Source organism: Podarcis cretensis (genome assembly GCF_951804945.1).
Source record: "Podarcis cretensis genome assembly, chromosome: 3".
In the NCBI taxonomy this organism is placed as follows: domain Eukaryota; kingdom Metazoa; phylum Chordata; class Lepidosauria; order Squamata; family Lacertidae; genus Podarcis; species Podarcis cretensis.
Genome location: NC_137172.1, coordinates 94,305,144 through 94,332,776, shown reverse-complemented (window position 1 = coordinate 94,332,776; position 27,633 = coordinate 94,305,144). Strand labels below are relative to the sequence as shown.

Genomic DNA, 27,633 nt, shown 5'->3' with positions numbered 1-27,633 from the left:
AACTCTCTTATCCAGACATGATAAATAGTCACGGCATGAAGAGCATCACCTCGACACGGCCGTTGCTGTCACTTCATGTCTAACAATAAAGCCCAGTTCTTAGTGTGTGACTCAAAAAATTGCCAATTTCACACTTGATTTTCCACCTGCTCTACTTGGCAGCTTTCATGCTTCTTGCCTGTCTCCGTACACTGCGGAAAATGGGAATGATTTTGAACCAAACCATTAATAATTCCGTGGCATGGATGTGTGTAGCGTGGGCGTGTATAATAGATATATCTGCAGTATAACTTAAATCTGTATCTCACTTTAGCTTGATTAGAGTAGCCTTCTGGAACAGTGAATCTCAGATTTTCTTTTTCCAGTGCAATGACATTGTCCTAGTAGACTTAAACAGGAAGGACTTGGGTCATCTTCCAAATTCTTCTTAATGGGAATGAGAAGATCAGGAAATAACAAAAGTAGGAGGGGGAGGGGGAAGATTCAGATCTAGCTCAGTTGGTTAGAGCATGGTGATGATAATGCTAAGGTTGTGGGTTTGATCCCCATATGGGACATTCCTGCATTGGAGATGGTTGAACTAGATGATCCTCAGGATCCCTTCCAACTCTACAATTTTATGGGTCTGTGTTTCCCAAAACCAAAAGGTTGGCAGGGCTGAGGTATTCAAAATCCCCTTGAGAAACTGTATTAGTTGTATTGAAATTTTATTTTAATGTCACTTGCCATTATATATTTTTGAAAACAAATGTTTAACAACTTTGGCATGGATTTTGAAAGCTGGGATATCCCTTACCCTGAAGCCACTCAAGGGAAGGGAGTCTCTCTTGTGAAGTGGAGTGGGGAGCCTACCCCAAACTCTCTTTTAAGAACCTGCTTATGCCTTTAGCAGATACACCAAAGCTGTGTCACAAAACTACAAACCGCCCTTGCTGGAGTATCAACAATTACATTGTAGGATTGTTCAGAGGAAGGCAAAACTCTGGAGACCAATTCGACCAATCCCATTGCAAGATAACATTCATTCTTAGTCCCACCAATCAGTAGCCAACATGGAGTCCAGCCCAATTCTACACTCTGTTGTTGCAAATGACGTGGGAGGGCAGGATGGAAATACAATGGCTGAGTGATAAAGCATCTGTCTGGCATGAAGATACCTGGAATCTCGAGGCAGAGTTCAGGAAAAACTCCCATGTGAAATGCTGGAAAACTGCTCCAAGGCAGTGGAGACTTGGCATTGGGTCCTCTTAATGTTGCTGGGCTAGAGCTCCCATCATCTCTGATTATTGGCCATGCTGGTTGGAGCTGATGGGAATTGGAGTCCAATAGCATCTGCAGGACTAGATCTCTGGGGTAGACAATATTTAGCTAGCTGAGATGATGTTAGGACGTTAAATAAAGCATTTTTCCCCCATTCCAATAGTCACTAAGCAGAGTACAATGAAAAATGATAACATCAGTTGTTAACATGCAGTTAAAATACCTGTTGAAATAAAAAAATAAAAAGTCTTCAGTCAGCACTCAAAATTCAGTAGGGAGGGGGCCTGTTTGACCTCAGCTAGAAGGGCATTCAATAAAATTGGGCCCTTTTACTGAAGGTATGGCAGGGGTGCCAACTTGAATAAAATATTGTGGGGAACCAGGTTAGCCCCACCCTGCACAGTTGATCACATGACACTCCATTTGAATGAGAATGCCCATCAACTTTGTGGGGGCCTGGCCCCCTCAAATATTTTTTTGCAGCGGCTGAAGCCCCCAAGGCCCCTAGGAATTGGCTCCTGTGGTGCATGGCTTGTGATAGCTACACAACACAGTGACTTCCCCAAAGACCTCAGTGATTGGGATTGGCATGAAGTTAGGGCCAGAGGCACCAGCTTGCGAGGGCAATTTGGAGGGGGGGTGATGTCACACACATGAGCAGGTTGCTGGAGCCCTCCTACCTCCTTTCCAAAGCCAGATGGGCTTTGGGAAGGTGGCGGGAGGACTCTTGGACCAATCAGAGCATCGCTCCTCCCTCCCTAAACCAAGCAGAAGCTTCCTGGGCTTAGGGAAGGAAGCACCAGGGGAACATTTAGGAACTAACCCTTAGTCCATTGACCACATGCCACTGATAAGGAATCAGTTTAAGAATCTTGTAAATTAAAATAAGAACTTTGAACCTGACCTAATACTGTATGGGCAGCCAGTGCAAGCTTTCAAGTACCCAAGTTATCTATAGCCACATATTCATAATAGTGTAAATTTTGCAAGCTAAGCACTGATCGAATCTGGGACTCAGATTAACGGCTGAGAACAGAATGTGTCATCCAAAAGTCAGCAAACTATGAATGAGCACAGAGAAAGCTCTGAATCATTGTGTAATCATAGGGGATTTAAGTAAATGAAGATAAGAATCAATCCGTCAGAGGTAGTGAAAAGAGGAGAGCTACCAGAGATGAATGCTTTTTGAATATGTTTTCAAATATTTAAACAGTACTTAAGAGCGCAACATTACCAAATGTCTACTTCGGTAATGCCTTCTTTCTACAATAGGCCTGGGTGATGATGTGTCTCATTCACTAGATCTGGAAATAGATTTTCTTATTAGGAACATTCATCACATACAGTTGGCAATTCAGAGCTGAAGCCATTAATGACAGGGAATTATCACTCCATAATGGGGCCATGAATATGCAGCTCCTTTGTGCTATCATAGACTTAAGCGTTTTCTGAATGAATGGTATTGATTGAAGGGGGAAAAGTTCCTTATCATCTTCATTTCTGAAAGATCTGCAGTGTGGGCCTGGAAATAACAAAAAGGGTAAAATACCTGGGGTTAAACTTAACATCCAAGAATGTGAATTTATTTAAGGATAACTATGAAAAAACTTGGGCAGAGGTTAAGAAAGATCTGGAAATATGGTCAAGGTTGAAACTTTCCTTGTTAGGCCGAATTGCTACTATTAAGATGAATGTATTGCCTAGAATGCTGTTTTTATTTCAGACGTTACAGATTTTGGACAGGATGGATTGTTTCAAGAAGTGGCAGAAAGACATATCAAAATTTGTCTGGCAGGGCAAAAAGCCCAGAATTAAATTTAAGATTTTAACTGATGCAAAGGATAGAGGGGGGTTTGCCCTGCCGGACTTAAGACTTTACTTTGAATCGGCAGCTTTCTGCTGGTTGAAACACTGGCTACTTCTTGAGAACACTGACATTTTGGACCTGGAAGGGTACGACAATAGTTTTGGTTGGCATGCATATTTATGGTATGACAAGGTAAAGGTGTACAAAAGTTTTAAAAACCATATTGTGAGGAAAGCATTGTATAACGTTTGGATTAGATATAAAGATCTGCTGGAAAGTAAAACCCCTAGGTGGGTGTCACCAATGGAAGCTAGGGAAGTAAAAAAGCTTAATATGGACTCTAAATGGCCAAAATATCATGAAATTTTAGAATATGATGGTGAAAGGGTGAAACTTCAGAGTTATGAGAAACTAAAGCCTAAGGTTCGAGATTGGTTGCATTATCATCAGATAAATGAGACATTTAAACAGGACAGAAAAATAGGATTTCAGAAAGAGAAGTCAAAATTAGAAACAGAACTGTTGGAACCCAATACTAAGAATTTATCAAAAATGTATAACTTGCTGTTGAAATGGAATACACAGGATGAAACGGTGAAATCAGCTATGATTAAATGGGCACAAGATATCGGTCATGATATTATGTTTGCTGACTGGGAACAGTTATGGACCACCGGTATCAAATTTACTGCATGTAATGCTTTAAAAGAAAATATTATGAAAATGATCTATCGGTGGTACATGACCCCAGTCAAGCTTGCAAAAATTTATCATTTGCCTAACAATAAGTGTTGGAAATGTAATGAGACTGAAGGCACTTTTTACCACCTTTGGTGGACCTGCCCAAAGATTAAAGCTTTCTGGGAAATGATCTATAATGAAATTAAGAAGGTCCTTAGGTGGACTTTTCCTAAGAAACCAGAGGCTTTTCTCTTGGGCATGGTTGGCCAATTGGTGTTAAAGAAGGATAGGATTTTCTTTATGTATGCCACCACAGCAGCAAGAATTCTACTGGCAAAGTATTGGAAGACGCAAGAACTACCTACTCTGGAAGAATGGCAAACAAAGGTGATTGACTTTATGGGACTGGCCGAGATGACGGGCAGAATCCGCGACCAGGGGAAAGAGACAGTGGAAGAGGACTGGAAGAAATTTAAAATAGATTTCAAGAACAATTGTAAAATTGACGAATGTTAAGATGTCAGGGGGTAAGAGGTAAAGAAATTGCAGCAGTAATCAAAAAAACTAAAGGAACTTTTATGAAAGGGAATTAAGATAATGGACCTAAGGGTTGCTAAAGAATCACTAAACAAGAATGCAGGGATGGGGAGGTATGGGGAAGTCAAAAGAAAGAAGGGTATGAAACGATCAGTTGGAAATTATGTTGTTTTGTGGTACTTTTGTTATCTGTTTGAAAAACGAATAAAAATTATTATAAAAAAAAAAAAGATCTGCAGTGTGTGTGGATTGTACAATGCAGATCTTTAGAAGATCTATTTGAGATTGACTCAAATGTCAGTGTTTGGGGACCTGCTTTTAAACACCTGGGGGAAAGGAACATTTTACTCTGTAACCTGGATTTAGTTGTCAAAAACTGCAGCTGAGACACTGCCAAGATTAACCTTTTTAAAGCAAGCCGAAGCAAAACTCCCACTCTCCCCTCCCCCAAGCGAACAGTAAATATTACTACTATAACTATGTAGTATAGCCAGAGGGCCGATGTGAATGCAGCAGTTAGAATTCTAGTCTGGGACTGGGAAAACATTGACTTCCAATCTTCACTTGGCCATGAACACCTTGCCCCCTACTTTGGGGGTGTTGTGGAGATGCAACATCTCTTTCCCACAGGCCTCTCCCTCTCCTGTAGATTTTAAAAAAATCCTAATTAAACAATAATCCCTGAAACAATTCAGTACTAGATCCGAAGTGGGTTGACTGATTGCCAGATAGAACCAGAGTTTTGTTGTTGTTTAGTCATTTAGTCGTGTCCGACTCTTCGTGACCCCATGGACCAGAGCACACCAGGCACTCCTGTCTTACACTGCCTCCCGCAGTTTGGTCAAACTCATGCTGGTAGCTTCAAGAACACTATCCAACCATCTTGTCCTCTCTCGTCCCCTTCTCCTTGTGCCCTCCATCTTTCCCAATATCAGGGTCTTTTCCAGGGAGTCTTCTCTTCTCATGAGGTGACCAAAGTATTGGAGCCTCAGCTTCACGATCTGTCCTTCCAGTGAGCACTCAGGGCTGATTTCCTTAAGAATGGAGAGGTTTGATCTTCTTGCAGTCCATGGGACTCTCAAGAGTCTCCTCCAGCACCACAATTCAAAAGCATCAATTCTTCGGCCATCAGCCTTCTTTATGGTCCAGCTCTCACTTCCATACATCACTACTCGGAAAACCATAGGACCAGGGTGGGTCAGCCTAATTAACCCCCCTCTCCAGTTTGGAACCTCAGGGTGAATTGGTTGGGCAGGGGACTGAGTACAGACTTAAAAATTGGTCAGTTTTATAGTTGTTTTCCCAGGTTCATTTAAGGGTATTCATTTTAACCTTTTGTCTGGGCACTTAAATCTGCATCTCTGGATCAGTATTGTTGGAGGTTTCTATGGGGGATACCCCAATGTGTTAAATGGGTTGGAACAAACAAAGCGCCTTCGGGTAATTGCTTTGTCCCAGGTATGTTTTGTGTACAGAAAGAAAACAGTAGGTGGTAAATGACTGGGTTTGGGAGTCTCTATTTGCTATTGTGCAGATTGCAAGATACTGTAAGAACAACATTGTAGGTCTTCTTTGGTGTAAATTCTTCAGTGAAAAGTAGAGTGAGGTGTACTTTGACCCCCCCCCCCCAAGGCTTGGAAGCTGCAGTCCTTTACATGCCCACTCAGAAGTAAATCCCCATGAGGTTCAAAGAAACTTAGAGATAAATGACTGGAACCTTAATCCCCATCTGTTTCAGTGGGAGTGATTTGGATATATGCTTTATTTTCTCATTGACATCAATGCTCTTAAAATGAAGGCCATCAATGCTCTTAAAACTAAGCCCCTGTAGCCAATACGCTGCAGTAGTTTCTAAGTTTCATTGGGTTACATTCATGATGTCCATCTGATGTACTGGTGGCTCTGGGATAAGAAAGGTGTTGGTGGGGGTAGTGAGAAAATCTCCCTTGCTTTCCTTGATTCAAGAACAATGTTATTATTATTATTATTATTATTATTATTATTAAAAATTCAAATTATTTCATCACATATGCATCCTTCTGTTCCTCTAAGGGTTTGGGCACAGCATGCATGATTGTTCCAATTTATTCTTACCACAACAGTGAGAGGTAAGTGAAGCTGTTTGGTTGGAGGGCAGCCTGTGAACCTTAAGAATGAGTGGGCTTTGAACTCTGGCCTCATCAGACAAAGGTCCAGTGCTCTGTCCAGTACACCCTGCTAGCTCTAAGCTGAGCCCTTCCCACCACGGCTCCGCAAAGTTGGCAGAGAATTTAATATTGTTCAGTTATCATCTGCGAAAGAATAGCACAGTACACAAACTATCAAAGGACGGAGCTGTGTGGAATGCTAAGGAAAGCCTGTCAGTGAGTTGTTAGGCATATCACATTCTGTTTTTTATTGACAGAGGCATGCCACGGCTTAGGTGGTATGTCAATGCCAAAAAGACAGCTTGTGATAAGACTTTCATTTCACTGAGTCATTCCGCAAGCCACAAAATGCTGTTAACGCTAACAACAAAATGTACTGTGCAACCTCAAGCAAGTAAGTTTCCCAACTTTATACAAATCTGGATCCCATATCTGAGCAAATCTGTAGCTGGTTTACTTCAGCTGTGGATCTATTCATCCATCCATCCATCCATCCATCCATGCATTCATTCATTCATTTGTGTTAAGCTTTGAAATGTGCAGCCGAGTCCAGAACTTTGGAACACCCACTTGGTCCAGTTGTACCACACTTCCTAGCAAAAGGGTTGAGGTTTGCAGCCTAACAATGTAATCCTTCGCTTATTTAATGCCACAATTCTGCACTCAAATTCCATACCATCCAACTTTTTCAGATCAAAAACCAGGACATGCATTTTCCGGGATGTTCTCCTGGGTAAATCACATAACTCACACCACAATCTCACACTGAAAAAGGAAAGAATTACAGTACCTAAGGTTAAGAACTTAATTCGTTCTGGAGGTCTGCTCTTAACCTGAAATTGTTCTTAACCTGAGGTACCACTTTTGCTAATAGGGCCTCCTGCTGCCACCACGCTGCCACCGCATGATTTCTGTTTTCATCCTGAAACAAGTTCTTAACCCGAGGTACTACTTCCGGGTTAGCAGAGTCTGTAACCCAAAGTGTTTGTAACCTGAAGCGTCTGTAACCCAAGGTACCACTGTACATAATTACAAACATAACAGAAGTTGTCATAAGCAATAAATAAGACCCATCAAAAAACATACACAACCAGTTTAAACCATTTCCACATAAATCATAGAATCTAAAACTGAGGATATAAAATATTGATATCACAAACTGGAATAAAAAAACACACCAACAATGCACCCGCCAACAAAAATACCCCAAAACACAAGAATCTGTTCAGCTTCCTCAGCCTTTGTAGCTGGAGTCAGTCAGAGCCCCACCATCCCAAGCAGGGGCTGGTCTTCCAGGACTCACAACCAATGTGGTCTCTGGACTCTTCAGCAGCCTCAGCTTTTGTAGCTGGAGTCAGTCAAGGCCCTGTCTTCCCAGGCCAAGTGTAAAAAGGCTAGCAAGGCCGGAGCAGATCTTCCAGGATTCACAGCTGTGGTTTCAAATGGCAAAAAAAGAAAGAAAAAGGAATTTGATTAAGCGTTGCAGAGGACTACCTGATCGTATGAGCTGTCTAACAGTGGGCAACCTCCCTAAAAGATGGTAAACCCATTACAGGTCCTTAAGCAAGGATGAGATGGCTACCTAGCAGTGATGGTTCGCCTGCACTGGCAAGGGATTGGACTAAAAGGCATTTTAGTTCCTTCCAGCTCTCTGATAATATGATTGATAAGAATGGAGTTGTCAGTCTTGAAATGCTCTTTTGAGACACATAAAGCTTGTCCTAAGCCTATAGGGAATGCTGTGCATATGGCCATGAAAATGCGCAAATTAAACAAGTCAGTGTCAAGCGGCCACAGAAGAAAGGGAAATTCTAAACAGGTTACTCCCCCCCCCCAAAAAAAAATCCCTCTGGTGCAAAAACCCACCCCATGACCTGCACCTTTAAATCTGCCAACTCAAACAGAATGCAAGCAGTGCTGCCCTTATAATGAATGCACCTCTGCAGACTATTTTTCTTAGTTATATATTGCTGGAAGCAGGGCAGCAATGGAAGACAGGAAACAAATGACTATAAAAATGTTCATTTGCAAGCGCTGCTGTATATGGTACATTGTATAACTGTAGTATGGTCAGTATGTGGGTGATATATTAAAGGTGTTCTCCATTTGCAGCATCCAAAGGAGATGGAAGATATAGAAGATGAAGTTATGTGGGTCACATGAAGCATTTTTTTTAAAAAGGTGCTCTTAAAGGCAAAATAAACAGCTAATATCCTTAAATACCATATTTTCATAAATACACATAGATGAAGCCCAAGAACACAATCTTCTGAATCTGGCAAGCAGCTTAGAAAAGATGGATCTGTCAGTTTTGGTCCCTCTTCCCCCCACCCCCATCCTGAGCTTAGTTTGTCCTGTTCCACAACAGTTTGCAATTTATTTAAGTTGGCACACAAAAACAGTGTACATTTATCCTATCACAAATTACATGCAATTTTGCCCATCAGACACATTCTTGCAAGCAATTTCCCCTAATAGTCCCTAACACAGATATGTTTTTGTGCATGTATTTTTCCCTAACACACACATTTTTTCTATACTTTTGGGTGGCTGGAAAACGGCATTGTGAACTTCAGGGGAAAAAAATATGACTTCCAAAGGATAATAGTTGGCTTTTGCATTGGTGTGTGTGAATTAGGGAGGTTATGTTAGACTCCCCTCCCTAAAAAAAATCACCTAGGACTCAACTACATTAGTAAAGAAAAAGCATTTTAAATACATTATAACACTGTGACACCAGATGGTGCTGTAGAGTTCCGTCTTTGGCCAATGTGATTTCCCATTACGAGGTTTACAGCGCATTTTCCTGAAACTGTTTTTTTAAAAAATGTGTCTAGATCCAGCCCTAGTTTCCTACTGGAACAGATAGCAAACATTAATGTTTCTTTTATTTTTCCAGAGTTCACATAATAGGTCTACAGAAAGTCAGAGAGGTTGCAAACAAACAGTCCTATTTTGAGTATTGGAATTTTATACCACGTGTGCGCTGAGCTTTCTCTCTGGCTTGCAATTTGGGTTTCCTTGCCTTAAATCAGAAGGTTGGTCAACATGCGATGCAAATTCATGCATATTAAGCACCGGATCGATCAGGTGCTTAGCTGAGGTGCTGATCTCTTTGTCGCTTGAAATTCATCAGGTAGCTGTTTCGGAGCAGCATGGGGATTATCTAACTTGAAAAGCATTAATAAACCAGATGCGCTTTCAGCATGCTTAAGCACTTCAGGTTTATCAGTGGCACTAGAGATCATTAAGGAGAAAGGGTTCAAATATATGTACTAATTGTTATGAGGAAGGAGTGGAAAAGGGAAATGGCAAATGTAACCAAAAGCAAGGAAACAGACCTCTAAGGATCAGAAAACTAGAGGGAAATGCCAGAAGGACTAAAGACTCATTTAGTGTTAAGTGCTGCACAAAACAGCCTCTCTGTTGATATTTTGAAGCTGGCTGGATGAAAAATCCACTCCGTCGTTCTTCCTTGATAGAAGCTTTTAGAAATATGTGTAAATGCAAAGTAAGGGTGGGATCCAGATAACTGTGATTCCCTCATGGGAATGGAGAGGGGAAATTAAAAACATGAGGACAACGGTGTCAACATTATATTCCAGAGTGTTCCTTTACCTATCAATAGGATGGGTTTGTTTGTTTTTTGGAAAAATATCTACAGCATATATTTCATTATTAGTGGTCAATTCTTGGTTCATGATTTGGTTTAAACAATTAGGAAGAAGAAGAAGAAAGAAAAGGGGGAAGAGGGTGAGGGGGAATGGTGAGTGGGGTGGGGTCAGGTATAAATAGGATGTTGTAGTTGTTGGGAGGTGGGGGAAAATGTGAAAAGGGGGGAATGTGAGTTTTTCCTATACACACTGCAGTACAGTCTCATTGCCTGAGAAATACTAGTCTGAGATTGCCTTGCAGAAACAAATCTCCTCTGCCCTCCTTCCATAGAAAAATAAAACTATTTGGTGTGCAGAAGACTTCGCAATGTGAATACACCCCTTGTGTTGTGACCAGAGGTATTGATTCCACATGTATCATGTGTAGTACCAAGGTGTTTCAGCAGCAATGAAACTTGACCTTACTTTCCAAGTAGTGACCTTGCAACTATAACATATCCCCACCTGACCATGAGGCTTGGCTCTTGCTGCTTGCTCTCAAAAAAAGGTTTTCTGTAGAGGTTTTTTTTTTGTCCTGTGCTCGGAAGGCGGAAGCACAATTACTCACTGGTGTGGACAGCGGGGAGCATAAAAAGTTTGCCCAGCTCTCTCTCTCTCTCTCTCTCTCTCTCTCTCTCTCTTTCCACAAGGAGACTTTAAACTGACGATGAAAGTTAATTAAACGCGTGTCAGAAAGGACTTCTGAGGCTTGCCCATCTTAGATTGTACTCATTGGACCCCTTGTTCAATTGCTTGTTGAGAAAGGAGATCATTGCAATAGTTTCCATCAGAAGTAGGAGTAGAGAATTGTGCCTGGTCCTCATTTTTTTAAGCAAATTTGCATATCAGGCAGACTAATGCACAGATCAGAACATAATCACAGTTATTATTTTTATTGGGCAGGCAGTATTCTGTTAAAGAATCCCATCACTACCAGTGTTTGAAACTCCCATTGATCTAAGCGCATTTTGCGACCGGGAATTTCATTAGTGCGAGCAGTTTCTGAGCTCTGGGCATAGTACTGCACCTGAGATTTCAGATTAAAACTGCAGAGTGGAAGGAAAGGAGGACCTTTTTCTGCCTCCCCCATTTCCAGCTACTCTCTGAAGAATGGTGAAGAAACCTCTGGAGAATATTAGGGGGCTGGGCAGGGGAAGGACTAGGTGATGTGAAAAATGAACATAATATTTTAGCTGCAGTTCATTCATTTTCAGTTTTGTATTCTTGCTATAAAAAAGCACCTAGACATTCCGTTGCTGTGCCTATAACCTAGGTTTAACGTGCCATTTAGCACATAGGGTTCATATCTCAGTTCCTAACACTGATCACCACACAGATTTCTGCTTACACCATAGGACTTTCCCTGCCTTTGCACTCCTCCCCCTGTCACCCTCCCCAAATCTGCTCCAGGAAACCCCTCCCAGAACAGACAGAGGGGAAGGAGAGGAGGAGTACATTCTGTTGTGCAGGCAGAAGTTATTGTGCTGATGGAATGTTCACCTTAGCACTGCATCACTATTATTATTATTATTATTATTATTATTACATTTGTTACTCATTTTTTTACCCCAAGTACTAGTTGAAATCTTTTCTTCTGGTTTGGTAGTGACCTAAAAGCTTTTATCATCTAGCAGATGTTTTGTGGCCTCTGGGAAATCAGCTTGTGTTCGGATCTAGCTACTAGCAGTCACGTACCCACGTCTCAAAGGCAATTCTTGTTAACTCAGCAGTCAGGCTCGAGCCGGGGATTTTGACCTTGCAGTGTACTGAATGTGAATGGGAGTTGTGAGGATTCTGGGCTTATGAACGGGAAGTAGGACTGCCTCTACAAAGCTCGCACCCAGAGACAGAAAGGGAAACATGAGTATGGCAGAGCTGATTCATGTATCGTTCGCCTTCTTTCTCAATGCTTCAAAATATGAACCAGCCACTCTCCCCCAGCTCTGTCATAAAATTAGCTACTTCTTGATTTGGAGATCCTTATGATTAGCAGGGAAGGTGGGAGAACTGTTTTGAATATGCAGCTTATAATGTAATTTATACTCTCTTGCCCAAATCAATGTGTGTGTATTATTGTGACGAGAGTTCCCCCCACAGAGTTGCAATTCCCACAGTTCCCTGGGAAGATGGATTGTCTGTTAACTCACTCTGAGGACTTTGAAGGGAACAGGGGCTGATGGCTATGCTAGCTGGGGCTGATGGGAGCTATATTTCAGCATCATCCCAAGAGTCATAGGTGTGTTCTTTGGGAAAACAGAAAGCAGGCGTTTTCTTTTCCTTCTGGAAGCAACTGCACTAAGATTTGTTTTATGAGTTTTATGAACCCTGCTTTGGATAAAATATGGCAGTACCCATATGTACGTCCATCTGTTTCCCTCATAAGACATGTGTATATCAAGTTCTGCTCTCTCTCCCCCTCTGCATTACTGTGTGTTTTCCATCACTACTGTTTTGTTAGCACCTACACATTTCGCCAAGCTTCCCCCCCACACTTTTAATTGAGGGGGGGAGTGCTCACACATAAAGAAACACCATAAGGTGTTTGGGTTTTGAATGTGTGTGTGTGTGTTTTAAATGAGATGAAATTTCTGCTAGAAGCTGTGCATGTATTTATTACCGCATCAAAAGGAGGCTTTGGAAATGCTGACTGGATTAGAATATGAAGCTATTTGCTTGTGGACCACAGGTTTATAGGTCTGGAGAGCAGCTGAGAGCAGGTACAGAGACCTATGCAGGCCACTTGGGAAACAATTTCTCTCTCTCTCTCTCTCTCTCTCTCTCTCTCTGTTCATTGAAACATGGGGGAACGTAGTTCATGGAAATAAACACAGCTAGCTTTACAAAACCAATAGAAACGCATTTGTTCCACAATGCCAAAGGTTTCGTTTCTTAGCTTCTTATATAACTTCACTGCAGAGATTCCCCACTGCCTCTGATTTTACTTATTGATTGATTGCTGAAATTGCTGAATCGTTCAAAAACACCCATGGCCTTCTGAGAACGCTTAATGGAGTGCGAGGTTGGGGGAGCATCCAAATTGTAGCAACTGAGGCAAGAAAAGCAAGCTAGATTTTTGAGAGTCACCATTTTGAAACTCTGAGATAAACCTTGTTCACCAGGTACAGACTGTTGTCATGGGAGAAAGCACAAGCTCCTTCCCTCTTCATTTCTTCGGTGAATACGGGTTGGGATGTGGACAAATGCCAATTCACTTTCCTTTGGTGTTAGTGGTGGTATCGGAAGGGCGGGGCGGACTGCACCGGGCAGTGAAGCAGCAATTTTCAGTCCATCCTGTGTTCATCATAAACAGTGCTGTTTCCTTTCCGCTACAGTTTGGCCCCTGCTACAATGTGTGTTATGGGACATAGGCAGCGCTGTGGGTTAAACCACAGAGCCTAGGGCTTGCCAATCAGAAGGTCGGTGGTTTGGATTCCCGTGACATGGTGAGCTCTCATTGCTTGGTCCCTGCTCCTGCCCACCTAGCAGTTCAAAAGCACATCAAAGTGCAAGTAGATAAATAGGTACCGCTCCGGCGGGAAGGTAAACGGTGTTTCCTTGCGCTGCTCTGGTTCACCAGAAGCGGCTTAGTCATGCTGGCCACATGACCCAGGAGCTGTATGCCGGCTCCCTTGGACAGTAAAGCGAGATGAGCGCCGCAATCCCAGAGTCGTCTGTGACTGAACCTAACGGATTACCTTTATAATCTGCGTTACTCATTTTGCTATACATGATGGCCAAAGCTTTATGTAGTTGATGTCAACGCATTTCAGTGGAAGGGATACATCAACAACCATTTAGAAAACAATGCAATTATTTCAGAAATGTTTGCAGACTTATGAAAATGATAATGAAGACCACCTGCATTTGCTCAAATGGTACAAGTTCCCGCTCCTGATGGACAGATGAATTGAGGCCATTTCTGCTCCCATTTCTGACTGAATTCTCTTGATGCTTGTTAGATTTCTGAAAGAGGAATAATTGTATATACTACATCAAATTATTCCATCCTTCCAGATGTCTCTGAGGTAAATCCTATTAATTTTGGTGGCAGGAACAGCCTAGAATAGCAGGCTTATGTTAGTATTCCGTTTATTGTCGTTTTATCTTTATTAAAGTAAGGGACAGCTAGCTGCATCCTGTTGTTTTATGCTGGTCCCATCTGGGAAGAATCAGAATATAATAGCTAAGGAATGGGAAAGAGACGATTACGGTAGTTTTCAGTACAGTGGTACCTTGGTTCTCAAACCTTATCTGTTCCGGAGGTCTGTTCCAAAACCAAAGTGTTCCAAAACCAAGGTGTGCTTTCCCATAGAAAGTAATGCAAACTGAATTAATCCATTCCAAACTTTAAAAAACAAGCCCTAAAACAGCAATTTAACATGAATTTTACTATCTTATGAGACCATTGATCCATAAAATGAAAGCAATAATAAATGTACTGTACTATAAAATAAATAAGACAGTATTGTAGATGATACCTGCACTGATGATAGTCATTGTTTGGATGAGGGGCTTTTATCCATTTCCACAGTCACACAATCAATCAATCAGTAGCTGAACTGGGTTCCACACAGTCACAAAAACAAATTAACCGGAAAAGCCTCAAAAACAAAAACACAAAATAAATAGATAAAACAAAATCGCCGAACTGAATCCGTTTTACTTCCAAAATGTTCGAAAACCAAGGTGCAGTTTCTGATTAGTGCAGGCGCCCTGGAAACAATAGCTGACAGCTACAACTTCTGGGGTTTTGCCATTTGAGAACCAAGGTACCACTGTATCTAGTGGGGTCCAGCAATGGGATATGAGGGAATGCTTGCTTCTCTCATTCCCATTGGCATCACCAATGAACAGCATAGCAATGCACATCTGTGGTTGCCACGTTCTGTGAACTGGCAACTCTGGGAGGTTACTAGAGCAGGCCAAACCTGAATTCTATGCATTTTGCCCAGGTATCCCTACTCTGGGAACCTGAGGCCAGTGGCGTAGCGTGGGTTGTCAGCACCCGGGGCAAGGCAAGTAATTTGCACCCCCTAACCCTTGGATTTGCGCCCCCTAACCCGTGGATTTGCGCCCCCTAACCCTACCCCTACCCCTAACCCCCAGATGTTGTGCCCGGTGCGGCCGGCCCCCCCTGCACCCCCCATGCTACGCCACTGCCTGAGGCTGCAAACCTAACCCCACTTTATCTGGGAGAAAACCCCATTCGGTACAATCAGAGCAATCAATGTTAAAGTCTTATCTTACAACCATTTAACCCTACCGTCTCTCTTTCCTTCATTTTTGCTTTTCTGCCTTTTAAAAATTTGCCTTTTATTAATTTTAATATATCCTTGCTGACTAATAAAATGAAACTACTTGTCGCAGGTATGTATGTTTCGCCATTCTCATTTCATTTCTCCAACCTCCCCCCCTCCCAATTTCTTTCTACACAGAACTTGAAAGCCTCTGTAAAAGCAACCCCTCAACAAAAACAGATATATTTTAGGATGTTTACACGTTTAGCCAGTATAAACAGGAAAACTCGATTGAAAAAGCGGAGGTGAAAGAAAGTGGGGGAATGGGGTTCAGAGATGGACCTTGAACATTATTTCCAATTTCATTCTTTTTCTGCAATTTTATTTTTTTACAACGAATAGTCAGTTTTTAACCTGCTATGTAATTGCCCTGCACTTTTCTCAATAATACCAGACCCTATGACAGCATGCAGTTCCTGAAATAAGGATACACTTTGAAACCAGATGGGCTTTTTTTCTATACACTGGAACCACAGGTCCCATGGCTTATTAATCAATTTGAATCTGTTGTGATTAGATAATTAATATATGGGAAAGTACTTCACACACACAAAAGGATAGTTGTTAAATTTTTAATGACATTCTGTGAATTAGCTAGTAGAATTTTAATGAGGTGTTTCGTTTCCTACTGACCATATTTCCTCATGGGGGGAAAAAGAGATAACAGTCAAAGGGTTTTCTTTTCAATATCTTTCAACATTTAAACATTTGGTAGATTTAATCCCAGGGCTGGCATTACTATGAAGAAAGATTAAGAAATCATTTCATGTAGCAGATTCTTGAAAGGGTGTTTTTTTGCTCCCTCTAACCTTCTCCATTTCCCTATATCTGAACAGCTTAATTTGCATGCTATAGAAATTGTTTCTAAATATGCAAATTTTACACTCGATTTGGATGTCAATGCCTTTTTGGAGTCTTAAAACCTTTAAAGTACAACACAACTGTTTGCAGATCAGTGGAGCACAACTGCTGGATCTGCGGCTAGGAGAGGATCAGAGGGCAGAAGAACAAGATTGACCCTTGATGTGATCTTAGGGGTGTTTAATGTGAAGCACTGTGTGTGTGTCTAGAAATCCAAACCAGCCACACCTCTAACTTGCAATATTAACAATAGATTGCATTGCATCCATCTCTGAAGGACTCCTCCCTTGCCCTGTCTCTGTGGATATCATTACTTCTCTTACATGCCAACCCTCGTGGGCTAAAGCAACAGAAGGTGAGATGATGCTAATTTCTCAGAAAATGATCCATCAGTAATAGGGATGGGGCAGAAATTTCATTCATCTTGCTTTCAAATGCAAACCTACCAAAGCAGCACTTTCTAAACCAATCTGCAAACCAAAACCCAGCCAGCCTTGAAAAATTCACACGTCTCTGAATTTTGCAATGCAGTTTTCCTGACAATTACCATATTGGACAAGGTTTTTTGAAACAAAAATCATGTCAAAAAACTGGGGTCATCCAATACACAAATAGTGGCATGGGGGGGGGGGAGATGCTGCTGCACACAGGGAGCAATCTGGGGGTGCTGGCCAGTGGTGCGCACCTTCTCCCAGTGCCGCAGCGAGCGGGGAGCGATCTGGGGGCGCTGGCTGGTGGCACACAGCTTCCCCCGATGCTGCTGCACACAGGAAGCACTCCCTGGATTGTTTCCCACACGCAGGGGCATCAGGCTGGCTTGCTGGAGTGCAACTTCTCTCGATTCTGCTGCGTGAGGGAAACACTCCCTACCTGTGCACGGGAAATGATCTAGGGAGTGTTTCCTGCCCACAGCTGCATGGGGGCGGGGGAGAGGCTCAACAACTTTGGGCCATCTCCCCTCATTTTCTTAAAACTGAGTCCTCCAAAATAAAGGAGGGTCTTATACACGGCGGCGTCTAATAGACGGTAAAGTACAGTAATGTGTCCCAAAATGCAGCAACTAGGAGTAAAGCTTGCATAACAATATCACCTAAAGTAACACACGCAAATGCAATTAATATGGGGGGGGGGAGATTGCTTTGCAAAAATTGCATAACAATTGTTTTGACAGAAGAAATTTGCACTAAAATGCTGGGGGGGGGGGATGACATTCTCCAAACTCCAGCCACCCTTCCCCCAGTGTACAGTCACCAGCATCATGCCCATCCCTGACACCCAGGCTCCTTTTCACTGCCCAGACAGGACAATATGAAAAAAATGGAGCAAACAAGCTTTCCTCCATGTAGTGAAAATTTCCCAACATGGAAATGGGGAGGGTGTCATTATTTAAAATATATATATTGTTTTTTGCAAAAAAACACACACAAAAGAAATCAAAATAATAAAGTGAAAAAGCTTTTACCATATCCATACATGAGATTCTCTGAATCTCGCAACTTACCCCCATCTCCTGCATGGGTCCTTCAAACACTTTTTCTAAAACCACATATTATTAATTTCTCCACAGTTTTCATTTCTCTAAATTATCCATATTTTTCGTTTCTTTACAAGTTAAAGTCCAGCTAATGTTTTTATTTGTTTGCAATGGTCTCCTAAGTAAATTATAAATTTTCCCCATTCTTTTAAAAAGTCATTCTTTTCTTGATTCCTGATTCTCCCAGTCCGTTTTGCCATTTTGGCATAGTCCAGCAGTTTGGCTTGCCATTGTTCCTTGGTCGGAACTGTTGGTTCTTTCCATCTTTGGGCTAGTAGCATCCTTGCAGCTGTTGTCGCATACATAAACAGTCTTTTCTGGTCTTTTGGGATATCGGAACCTGTAATTCCTAATAGATTTTTTTAAAAAAAACAAATGTTATTTTAAACATTTTTTTCAATTCATTGTATATCAATTCCCAAAAAGACTTTGTTATCTTGCATGGCCACCACATATGATAAAAGGTACCCTCCTTTTCTTTACACTTCCAACAAATATTGGAGTTGTTCTATGCATTTTGAATAACTTAGTAGGAGTTAAAAACCACAAGCACATCATTTTCATATAATTTTCTTTCAGAGTACAGCATGCTGTGAATTTCAAATCTGTCTCCATAGCCCCTCCCAATCTGCCCTTTGTATGTTATGTCCTAATTCCTTTCCCCAGTTTATCATAACCGATTTAACCTGTTCATCCCTTCGGGGGATGGTGTCATTCATGATCAGGCATAGGCAAACTCTGGCGCCTCAGATGTTTGGGACTAGAACTCCCATCATCCCTAGCTAACAGGACCAGTGGTCAGAGATGATGGGAATTGTAGTCCCAAACAACTGGAGGGCCGGAGTTTGCCTATGTCTGTTCTTGATGCTCAGCAGGGTTTACATCCAGGTGAGTACACATGTGTAGTCTTGGTTAAAAAAGCAATATTGTAGGAGGGAGACAGGGAAATCTGATATCTGAGAGTACAGGAGTGTGGAAAGCAGAGAGACTGCCTGGATTCACAAATTTGGGCCTCAAAACTGTGTCTCTGCCAAGAAGGTGGTTTTGGCAGCTACCCCAACATTTACTTTGATGTGCTAGGCTCCTTTTGAGTCAGCTGAAGCTTGCAGGTGCCTGTCTAACAGAGGAGGCTGCAGATGAATTGTGGTTTAGGTTCCCACTAAGAATCCGTCCGACTGGCCTTGTGTGGATCAAAGGCACTACTTTTTCAATAAACATTTTTCCACGTCTTGTTTCTGAAGCCCTAATGCAGAAGAAGAAGAAGAGTTTGGATTTGCTATCCCACTTTATCACTACCCTAAGGAGTCTCAAAACGGCTAACAATCTCCTTTTCCCTTCCTCCCCCACAATACTCTGTGAGATGAGTGGGGCTGAGAGACTTCAGAGAAGTGTGATTAACCCAGGGTCACCTAGCAGCTGCATGTGGAGGAGTGGGGATGCAAACCCGGTTCACCAGATTACAAGTCCACCGCTCTTAACCACTACACCACATTGGCTCCCCGTGTTTTACTCCACTGTGAAATTTTGCTACATGAATTAAAGAGGGTTTCTGAGAAATAAGCCATGGCGGTTCTCTCGACCCAAAAGGCATCTTAGAATCTACACCTGACATTCCCAAGTTAGGCAAGCCTACTGCACTGTTTCTTTAATACATGGTCCAAAGGCAGTTTCCATAGCAGCAGCTTCACCCTATTAATGCTACCGCACATCTAATGCACAAGAAGGCTCCCAGTCTCCTTTCAGCCCTATGGAAAAATCTGCAGTTTAATGAGCAAGCACTTTTCAAAGCTCATCTGGGTACATTAAACATTTTCAGTACTGATACTGCTTGCTTGCCTGCCTGCCTGCCTATCCAGCAAACTTCAAAACTCACTAAGCTATATTAATGAGGAGGATGAAACTGCAACGGTTACATGATTCAAGCCAATCGCTGAAATGTGTATCAAGCCAGGGGAATCTGTTAGAGGCTTCATGTGCAATAGTATGGTTAGTTAACATCTCTGGCATTAAGAAAGGCAGGCTGACCAAACCCCCAGTGTGCTTATCAGTGGTTTAGGCTGTCATTAACATTAATGGGCTTGGCTTATTCACTCGGTTTATCTCCTAATGGTAGAACCGTGCTACTTTCTAATGCCAATCAACAAGTTTTGACTATTTCTATAGGAGTGGGCCAACTAATCCATTTTGGTTCTGTGTCACTTTCATACGTGTTTGCCCAGAAATGCTTTCTGTGCTGTTGTTTCCACATTAATCTGTCATTAAAAAACCAGCAGGGGGGGGGGGGGACAGCAACAAAGGCAACAAAGACGCACATGCAAATGTGAATTTAAATGCTTATTTTACAATGCATTGCCTCTCAAAATATTCATTTAAAAATTATTTTGTTTCTCGTGTGTGTGTGTGTGTGTGTGTGTGTGTGTGTGTAGCCAAGAACCAGGACTTTTTTTCCCAGCCAGAACTCAGTGTGGGCGCCATTGCCATTATAAGAAATCAAGGGAGGCGTTTATTGTGAGTTCTGGCACCTCTTTTTCAAGAAAAATAGCACTCCCAAGAACTGCATCAGAGCACTCAGGAAGTGCAAAAGTTGGTGGACAACTACGTTCCAATCTGCACAGAAGTCTTGGGACTGGTCAGGTCAGTTCACATTGGAATTCGTATATATCCAGATTCCCCAAGCATCCTGGTATCTCTCTAAATAAATATCATGCTAACAAGACTGACAGAGAACCTATGCCAAAGCAATATGCCCAACTTTTGCTTAATATGCAGTAGTCTTTAATCCCCTAAACCCCTAAATCAATAAGTTGGTGCCTGGATGACCATGGTCGATTGTGGGATCCTTATCGCTCATGTTGTTTAGAATCATGTCTCTGCCCCCCTTGGTCTTTCCCTGTGTTGTGTTCAGTGTGTGTTCCTTTGTTGTCTGCTGTAGCGCTGTGTTGGTCTGCTTGCAACTGTGTTGTTGGTAAGCAAATTATCTTAATTCTGCACAGTTACCATTTAAAAAAAGGTCAACAACTTGGGAAGCCCCCACCCTACGAAAGGTCAACAACTCTAAGCTCCCCTCCCCTAAAAACCTGAACTCCCCCCCCCAAAAAAAATGGGTAGATCACTGCCATTCCACCCCCAGGAGTAGATCACATTCTCTTGAGAGTTGGACATCCCTGCCCTAAACCATGCCCTTGTCCACAATAAATCTGCTAGCAGGGATGCTTTGTAACAAAAAATTAAAAAATTAGAGAACATAAAAGATGGCCTGCCAAGGAATGAAGCCATACAGAAAGCCATGCAAGAAGAGAACAGAATGCCTACCCCTCAACTGTCCTGCCAGCCAGCACCAAATGCTGTGCCATTTCTGGAAGTCTTGAATGCTGTGACATCGACCCAGTTTACATTAGCTGCTGCTTGACCCAGTTTGCGACAACTTCCGCAGCTCACAGCCTACATCTTCATGGCTCACTATTCCACATTTTATTGCAAAGGTATAAAAACAGCAATCGTATGGGTCAACCGAATCACACGGGTACTTCCCCAACCAGTGTCAATGGTCTTGATGCAGGTGTGGTGGTAGTGATGGAAATACCCAGATGATCCAAGGTTATCCATCTGATAGGTACTTTCACTTACCACCAAAGCAAAGTGGAAACCCAATGTGAAGAGTCCTTTTGTGGCACAAACAAAACCCTAAAAGAAACCATCACTCTGGAGAAAAGATTAAAAAAGAATGGGATTGCTATAAAAATTACCTGATTAAGCATGGTTCCAACAATAATACCTGGGTGTGCCTTGAATAGTTCACAGATTTAAGGGAAAGATCATTCATCTCAGCAATTGAATACAGATTATTTTAAAGTGAGAGAAGCAAAGAAACTGCAAAGAGTTAGATAGAAGTCAAAAAATACAAAGAAGGGACACAAACCAGTATAGAGGAATGGAAATAAAGTGTAAAGTAGAAAAGTATAAATATTAAAGTTAATTCTTTCTAGGCATTACATGTATAGATTATCAAAGAACTTGGTTTGTACCCCTGAAAGAATTTGTGTAAAAGGAAAATATCTGTTTTTTGTGATCTGTCTTTTTCTTTTCTTTTTTGTTTCCCCCCTCCTTTTTTCTTTTGTTTTGAAAAAGTTGAAGTTGATAGTATTTTATTAGTTAAATTAATAAAGCAATTTTTAAAAAAGAAAGAAACATGCAGTGACGAATATTATTTATTTGAGTGGCCAGACTTTCTGCAAGAGAGCCTTAGACACCTCCCAGGCAGCTACAATTCTCAACACTTACTGAAGGGAAAGAGGGAATGAGTATTGAATCAGTTTGCCTGTAGTATCAGACAAACCCAGTGGGTACACAGAAGGGTTTTTTCAACAACAGAATTTTGCTGATTATGAAACCCTTCCCACCAGACTCCATTCCATTAGAACATTTTCCAGCCTTCTGTCCCCTGTCTCAGGCTTCCAAAAATAATAGTGAAAATGTTCACATGCCCTCCAGCATTTCTCCGATGAAAATAGGGACCTCCTAAGGAAAAGCAGGTCATTCTGGGATCAAATTAGAAACTGGGACAGCTTCTTTAAATTCTGGGTTGGATCTACACATGGGGGGGGCACGCTATAAATAAGTCAGAATTGAAATTGTTATGGGGGGGGGAATGCTATGGAAAATCACATAGAATTTTTTAAATTTATTTTTTACTCTCCAGCATCATCTGACGTTGAATGTTTATAACCCATTCAAAATGTTGTTTTTTGATCAATGTAGCTGAGTCCCTGGACTGTCCCTGGAAAATAGGAACTCTTGGAAGATCTGTGTTCAATTTTCAACTTTTCAGCCACCAAAGGAATGTGAAATCCTTTCTGAGTAATGTCAAACGAGAGTGGAATTTAGACAACCAATTTTTATTTATTTATTTATTTATTTTTTAAAAAAGACTTTTTGAAAATGAAGAAACGCAAAAAGAGGTGAGGGACCTAGACAGGCAATGGCTAGTTCTTTTCTCACAAATTCTGGAAAAAAAGCACACACACAACACAGCTGGGAGAATGAATCCATTGTTTGATGTTTTCCCTCTTTTATTTCTTTAAGCTGCCATTTCCGACAGACGTATTAGCATTTCCTTTGTTCATATCTGAGTGCTGAATTATCTTTAATTGCCATGTATATGTGGTCTGTGAGGAGTGTGGGGAGAAATAATAAACTGGGCCTGTCAACTTTTGCGCAGATGTGTTCTGCCGACCCTGGAGTTATCAAAGACTGGGCTAGGAGGGAGGATTTATTATAAATAAAGTAATGTAAATGGACCCAGGAGCTGTTCAGAATATCACTTGGAGTGAAAATTAATGAATTATACTGATAATTACTTGCATTCCTCTTGCTTTCTTCAGAAAGGTAATAGGACAGGACAGGTTAAAAGTGACATTAAAAATGACATTTCTTGCGGTTTGATACTTACTCAGGGACACAAATTCTTGTATCTGCTCAATTAAGGAGTGGGGGGGGGAGGCTTGTTTTCCTTCTTCTAGAAGAAATAGTTTGAAGATTCAAATGTGCAGTGCAGTCCTGTGTGTTTTTACTCAGAAGTAAGCCCCAATGTGTTCAGTGGCACTTACTCCAACTAAGTGTGCATAGGATTGCTGCCTTAATCTCTTTATTTTGAAATGAATGTACTTCAGGGGCAGACTAATTCAGGGTTTGTTAAGCATCCAGGATTTAAAGGCCACATTTAAGTTATTTATTGGAGTACATTAGTGGCATCAAAATTCTTAATACACCATTTATTGAAAGGAGGAAGAATTTGCATTGGTAGCAGCCTGGGGATTTTACTCCTCTGAAATTCCCAAGAAAACATATTCTGTAATTGAACATATTAGTTAATAGTTTGAAATAATAGTTTTGAAGGGAGGGGCCTTGAGAGAAAAAAGAATAGCAACTAACTTTCATTTTGGTAGCACTGGAAAGTTGTAGAATACTCATTGTAATAGCTGAAGCATATGTCAGTATCTGAGTTGTGCAATAGGCAGTGCTTTTTTTCAGTCAGAGTGTGCCCCCGACCTGCATCTTGCCTTTTAGTACTTCTGAGAAACCCAAAAGGAACATTTCAAGTTAAAATGGAAGCTGGTCAGTATGTGCAAGTCTATACCCTTTTTTAGGATCTATGACTCTACCTAGCTCCTAGCCATGCCTAGCTGCAATTGGTCAAGCTATGGGGCGGGGCCAATTCCTATTTCCTTTTCTTCAATCCATCTCCCACATAGTGGCAGCGGACATTAAGCTTTCCAGCTATCCCTCTACTGTTGCGCACACACACACGTTTCTGCAAGGGTCCTTCTCAGCTTCCCTAGGCATCTGCCTGGCCTTGTTCCCTGTAATTTCACTTCTCACAGTGAAACTAACTACTCCGCCAATCTCTTCATGCCTCTCCTGGCTCTGGGAAACCAGAGGGAGGGGAGCTTGTTGTAGCTTGTTGTTACATTCCTCTTCACCAGCTGGACTCATCTCTGCTTCTTGGTCTCCAACCTCCCCTCCTTCTGCTTCTGCCTCTGATTCTGGACTCCTCTCTGCCATAGACTCTCCCAGCTCACGAAGCCCTGTTCCCTCTTCAGTTTCCAACACCTTCTCTTCCCCTTCTTCTCCCTTTGACCACTCATCATTGTCCCACCACCAATCCCCAGACTCTGAACCTTCTTCCCTTGGTGGTTCTCCAGCTGGTTCCTCCCACCATTCCTCTGCATCCAACCATCCCATGACATTAGGACCATAGCCAAATGCTGCTGAACAAGCAATCAGCTCTGAAGGTTTTGAACTCAGACCCCAGACCCAGCCCTTTCCACTGGATCAAATATATAATTAACCTCATTAGATGCCTGGCCATGCCAATTGCATTTACAAGCAATTGTAAAGTGGGCAGCGAAGAAACAACGCAGACTCGTCAGCTTTTCTTATCTTTTCGAGCCTTGCTTGAAAACACACATTTTCTCCATGATCTAATAAATGATTTAATTCTGTGGAGCATTTTGTGATACAGATCGTAGCAAACGTGCTGCAAAGGAGGAATGAGTGTATACCTCGCAAAGCAGCAGACTGGAAAGCACCTTAAGGCAAGATTCCTTGCATCATTCTTCAGATCTGGACTCGCCAGATGTTGCTAAATCCAAACGACTGACAACACCCTCCCCCCAAACACCCACACACTCCACACACAGATTTTCACAGTAAGGAAAATCCCACAGACCCAAACAGTAGGGAGGCCCTGACCATATAGCGAGCTTTAAATCATTCCCACCAAGTTCTTCACAGTGAATTTGACAGTCTTCCAGAGCTTGCGTTCCAAAGCAACCCAGAGAGATCTAACACCATAGCTGAAACAGAATATCCAATAATAGCTAGCAATTCAGTACATAAGATTCAGCTGAATAAATTCACATATATAACTAGGGCATTCACAGCTGAACGCAGCTGTACTATGAAAAAGAGAAATTAACATGGAAATCCTTGAAAAAGAAACAAAGGCTGGCAGAGTCACCTCACTTTACTGTTTGGGCTGTGAAATATGAGCTTGGGGACTTGCGATTTCAGTTTCTACCAATTCAGTTGCCAATTGGTGGGGAGTTGCCTGCTCATATGTTTTTAAGAGCAGCTTGCTCAGCAGAAACCAGCAGGTAGAGTCATCGCCTGCTAATTAATGCAGGTCAAATTGCTTACGGACACATAGAAACTGGGGCCAGGTTAAAAAGTTGGCAATCCTAACCCCAGGATGTCCCCAAATCTTGATTTTTCACTACAAAGTGCTGCCACATTTGGCTGCATTTACTCTGTACTCACAGAAGCTTTGCACACAAATTCAGAATCTGGACACAAGTTAAAGTCACGGCCTGATAAGGATAAAAGTTGGAATTGCCACTATTATGCTCACACCTGCCACCTCCAAATGAATGAATGAATGAATCTGATACAAAATGAAGAAGAAGAAGAGAGGAGGTTTGCTGGATCAGGCCAATGGTCCATATCAGAGCTAAAGAACCATCTTCAGCCCTCGTGGACAATCTTCCAAGGGGCCACATGCCCCTGGTGGGGAAATCCAAAAGTGGTTGGAGCAATTTCACATGTGGGGAAGCAACCAAATGTCTGCTTACCAGAGCTTGATGTGCAGCTGGAGAATTGATGAGAACAGCTGTTTTTGGACTGCAATTCCCATCATCCCTGACCACTGGTCCTGCAAGCTAAGGATGATGGGAGTAGTAGTCCAAAAACAGCAGGAGACGCAAGTTTGGCATACACTGAATCTATTGCATATTTCTCACCCCTGAAAATGGTTTCATCCTTAAATTAAAAGTTCATTGCAGATTGGTTCTGCATTATCCCATTGCATGTCCATTTGGAAATAGATGAAAACAGATGTAGGCAGCCTGGGCAAAAGGGACTTGCCCAGAGAGGTGGATGGGCATGTATCAAGTTCACAATAATTGATTCCTTTTTCATTCACCTGGGGTGTGTTCAGGGAGCAAAATGCATGGATAATCTAATCAAGGAGAGAGTTTTCAAACATATACCAAGTAACCACACCCATCCTTGTGGATGGCTGGATCTTGTGGATGGCATGAACAATTCTGGACTGAGGTAAAACTACATCCTGCCCCCCCCTTTTAAATGGGTTAGTGTGTGCCCAGTCTTGGATTAGCAGTGGCACTGTGGGTTAAACCACAGAGCCTAGGACTTGCCGATCAGAAGGTCGGCAATTCGAATCCCCCCCCCCCCGCCGACGGGGTGAGCTCCCATTGCTCCTGCCCACTTAGCAGTTTGAAAGCACGTCAAAGTGCAAGTAGATAAATAGGTACCGCTCCAGCGGGAAGGTAAACGGTGTTTCTGTGCGCTGCTCTGGTTCTCCAGAAGTGGCTTAGTCATGCTGGCCACATGACCCAGAAGCTGTATGCCGGCTCCCTCAGCCTATAGAGCGAGGTGAGTGCCACAACCCGAGTCAGTCACGACTGGACCTAATGGTCAGGGGTCCCTTTACCTTTACCTTACTTCTCACCCTCTGTCTCTGTCATTTTGTAACAGTCCATAGTAATGTTGGCTTACCTTACCACCAGTTACTAGGGAAAAACAATTTATATGTTAATGGGAGCAATTCCCATATGACTGGATCTCATGTTTCTTTGAGAAGCAATCACATGGGGTTAGCAATCCACATGATTACTTACCTCACCACCACTGTCAACCTCCAGGAAGTCAGTATGGGAAGCAGCATCAGGTATTCTTTTTCCTGTGCTGTTCCAGAGTGATGTCAGATGGTGCTTGGACCAATTCAGAAAAACATACTGTGTTTCTACTAAAGTAGGGATGGGGTGACCCTTCAGATGTTGCTGTGCCCCAACTCCTATGGGCCCCAGACAGCATTGCCAATCATCAAGTATTATGGGAATTGGAGTCTGCCTGAAGGGCCACAGAAATCCACCTTTATACTGAAGTATCTTAAATACTTTTTTTAAGGGGGTGATTGGTTGTGTGTTGGTAACTGGGATAACTATTATAAGGTATAGAGATGTGAATTGACCACAGTCTTAAAATATGTTAATTTAATTGCATTTTAATCTTAAATAATCCCAAGAGCAGCCCTTTCAACTTTGCTGCAAATCTTCTCTCTTCCATCACACACATATAAAAAACACCCCGGAAACTTGAACTGGTGCCCTCCCCTTTCAGACAGCAACCCAGTTATTTTGGGGACAGTCAGGTAATCAAAATGAAACCTGTATATATTTATTTACTGTTGCAGAAAGAAAGAAAAAGGTTAGAGAGAAAATGATGAAACCACGGAGAGAAAGAAAAAACAGGCTTCTGACTTGTGTCTCCTGCAGCC

At 42.1% G+C, this 27,633-nt stretch overlaps 2 long non-coding RNA genes across 2 annotated transcripts in view; one reads left to right on the top strand and one right to left on the bottom strand.

The window, feature by feature from the left end:
• LOC307212999 overlaps positions 1-22,689 on the top strand; it is a 112,715-nt gene extending 90,026 nt beyond the window's left edge. The window contains exon 2 of the long non-coding RNA XR_013837340.1: positions 21,684-22,689. This is a non-coding gene — a long non-coding RNA (uncharacterized lncRNA). The remainder of the gene's footprint in view (positions 1-21,683) is intronic.
• On the bottom strand, positions 15,941-20,606 carry LOC307212989. Its single transcript, XR_013837331.1, has 2 exons — positions 18,845-20,606; positions 15,941-18,126 (listed from the first exon to the last, which is right to left on the bottom strand). It is a non-coding gene; the product is annotated as an uncharacterized lncRNA (long non-coding RNA).
• Positions 22,690-27,633: the final 4,944 nt, after the last annotated feature.